The following is a 3823-nucleotide window of genomic DNA, read 5'->3' on the forward strand; positions in this document are numbered from 1 at the left end:
TGAGAGGAGTAGGAGGCCGTCCACCTTAGGAGGCCAGCAACACCGTCAGGCATTGCGGAGGAGTTCCCCTAGCTGGTGGAGGATTAGATGGCAGTGCATTCTGGGAACCGAACCCAGAAGTCTCATCTGTCCTTACCCCCAGGTGGTGTGGCCACCTGGACGGAGTAGAGCGCAGTCTCATGGGTGCCCCCCGGCGATGGGGGTATGTGGCAAGCAGGGTGGGGCCGAGAGCCTTGGGAACGGAGCGAGGCCAGTGGCACGAGTGCTAATGAGCAAGCCACACCGGTCTCGAGTACCGCGGAGGAGCTCCAGAAGGATTAAAAGAGGAGTGACGACAGTGAAGGATGAGAGAGGCCCAGACCTGGACTTTATGTTGGTGTTTTGTCTTAGTTTATGTGGCAGACGTCCCTGAGGGGCTGCCGCTTTACTTTCATTTTGGTCTTTGTTTATTTTATTTTGAAAGTTATGTTTAACGTTCATCAGGTCCTGCCTCCTTCCCTTTTCAACAAAAAGTTACAATAAAGTAATAAAGTTACAAGGTTATTACCATACAAATAAATCTCTCAAATACTAAAATCATTTAAGCAAAACAATATTATTATGTTCAAATAAATATTTATCTTTTATTATTATTATTTAAAATTTAGGAGGTTCTTGTAAAAAAAGGATCAGTGACTGGGACAAAAATAAGAGAGCACTGGGAAAGATGTGGAATATCTGGTTAACGTGATGATTAACAGATTGTTGTTTTTATAGCCCTGCTTTTTTTTCTTTTTTTTTTTTTTTACTCGTTGCATGTGTGTAACCTGTATAGGATAAACTATTTTAACATCCCCTTTATGTTCAACTGCTGCTGATTTGACATATATGATCTATGCTAACATGTGTGTACTCACTGGTTCAGAATCACACCCAGTATTGCAGAAACTCCAGATTTCTTAATCTAATCGTGCTCTGTAATAATGTGGCAATTCTTTTTTCATGTAATTAGTTACCATTGATGCATTATAATGATCTTCGGAAGCACTTTAATTAGATTTGAATCATTAATGAGAATGGTTAATGAAGTTTGATTGGACATGTGAGTGTGCAGAGACAGACCTACAAGCACTCTTACACAATACACACATGTTAAATGAAGGGCTTTAGATTAGTAAAACATTTTTAAAAAGAGTTATTTTCCGAGAGAGAGAGAGAGAGAGAGAGAGAGAGAGAGAGAGTGTGTGTGGTTCAGGTATACCCTATTATATGTTATAGACAAAATGTTCCCGCAAAGATGGCCATATCCAAAATCCTTGTCCTTGTGGGGACATTTTTTTGGTCCCCATGAGGAAAACAGCTTAAAATCATATTAAGAGATGATTTTTTTAGAAAATGTAAAAGTTCAGAAAGTGATGGATAGGTTTAAGGGTAGGGGACATAATAGGCTATACAGTTTATACAGTATAAAAATCATAATGTCTATGGAATGTCCCCATAAAACATGAAACTAGGTTTTAGTGTTTGCAATAACAGGGCAACCGCTTATTTTGGAAGTTTCATGTCAACTGATATCTGATATCTGCATTTTCAGTGATCATGGCTTTATAAAAAACATATGTTTTTTTTTTTATTTTTTTATTTTTTTTATTATCTCCATGTTTTTAAAGGAAATAGATGATGAAGTCAATGATTTTTCCACTATACTTTTTTTGGGAGATTCCTTGAACTTGCCATCATATTTGATTAAAATATTGAAATTGGCTTTTGCACATACAATTTTTCTTGCGTATTGAGTTCATGTCTTTCTGTTAGTTAAAGAGTAATAATTGCAAGTTATACTACGGGGCTGTTTAATGCTTGAATCTGATTGGTTGATGAACGTTCTAAGGCATGCAATTATTTTCAGGGAAACGCACGGCTAAAGTAGTTACGGGCAGGTCTTGACCACATTACATATCCACATCATTCCGCCAAATGATTTCAGTTGTTTCAAAGGTCCTTTCAGCCTACAACAAAAGAACAACAACCCACAACAACACTGAACAAGCAGATAAATATAGTAAACAAGAGGATAAAAACGACAAATTATTTCCACGTTTTTTTTGCCACAAAATTGCATTTTATTATATACGGACAGCACATACTCTTTCTCACACCCTCTCTCCCACTCAAACTCACACGCATTCAGTAAGGACACACACTCATACACACACACTTACGCACAGAAACGTGCTGTAAGTGCTGCTCTGACGATTTTATCAGTAAAATTGTTTACACACTTAAAAGCTACATGCCATTTTTCACTTGCGAGATAATAACGACGCTGTTCTTGGAGAAGATAAACTTACAGTTTCGCTATTAGTAGACACACTGGTGCCGAACACTGTTGAGAGACACATAGATTCAGGTCATTTACATATGCTTAATCTCTCTCTCTAATAACTGCAATAATAAACTGAATTAGTCTGCTATTAATGGCCTCCGTAAAGCCTCCGTTACGAGCTCTAAAATGACGTTCTGGAATTAGCAACGGAAGATTGGGATTAGATGTGTAAGAAATCTTGGACCAAAACGGTCCAAGATGGTGGAAGGCAGTCTGGCAGGTGTTCCCTTGCTGCCAATTGATTATCAAAAATCAAACCTAAACTACTATAAGTTAAATTGCGTTGAACATCACAATGGCTATAAACTAAGTACGTTAAAGTTTCAGTGGTTGATTATAGCAATTTACATTGCTGCATTACTGATAGTTACGATGCGGCCATGTCCCGATATATGAGGGCCGTCCACGTGGAGTAAGAGACTGACCAAATCAACGCCATATCAAAGACGGATTATGTACTTTTTTATTTGTAATAATATACTTGTACATGAAGGAATAAATAACCAAAACCAGCGCATAAAACGACAAGGAAAGAATGTCAAACAGGCCAGAGTGAGCTGGTCTTTGTCTGGATTTATCCTGTTGACTCTGTTATTACTCTCGGGAGATGTACATCTAAATCCCGGGCTGATGATACCCGGTTTGAATGTCCCGGTGGCGCTTGCTACGAATTGTACACCTCAACAACCGAAGGACGAATGCCTCACTAGTGTGTTGCAGAGCAGTCTGGATTTTGCACACCTAGGTTCTAGGCAGACAGCGACGACAGCAGGTTTGAATGTCCCGGTGGCGCTTGTTGCGGATTGTACACCTCAACAACCGAAGGACGAATGCCTCACTAGTGTGTTGCAGAGCAATCTGGATTTTATACATCTGAATCCCGGGCCAACGACAGCCAGTTTGAATGTCCCGGTGGCACTTGCTGCGGATTGTACACCTCAACAACTGAAGGGCAAGTCCCTTGCTAGTGTGTTGCAGAGTAATCTGGACTTTGTACATCTAGGTCCCGGGCCGATGGCGACGACAGTCGGTTTGAATGTCGCGGTGGCGCTTGCTGCTGACGGTGCACCTAAACAACCGAAGGGCGAGTGTTTTGCTGATGTGCTGCAGAGCAATCCGGACTGTGTACATCGGAAACCCAGATTGGTGAAAGCTAGTTTGAGTATTCCTGTAACACAAGGACTTGTTGACGGTATATCTCATCAATCGCAGGGTGAGTGCTTCGATATGGTGTCACAGAGCAATCAAGATTTTATACAGCTCTCAAAGACAGACGTGAGTAATCCAGACTCTTTACCATCTGAAAATGTGTTGGCTGTGTCATCGTTGCAATTTTTGAATCAAGTAAGCTCAGAGGATAGATTTAAATATAGAGTAAACTCTGCAATTGTCAAACTGCGACAAATGAAACTTTTTAAAACTGTAAATCATGCAAGGATCTTATGGGACACTGTTGCC

This window comes from Rutilus rutilus, assembly GCF_951802725.1.
Source record: "Rutilus rutilus genome assembly, chromosome: 2".
NCBI lineage: Eukaryota > Metazoa > Chordata > Actinopteri > Cypriniformes > Leuciscidae > Rutilus > Rutilus rutilus.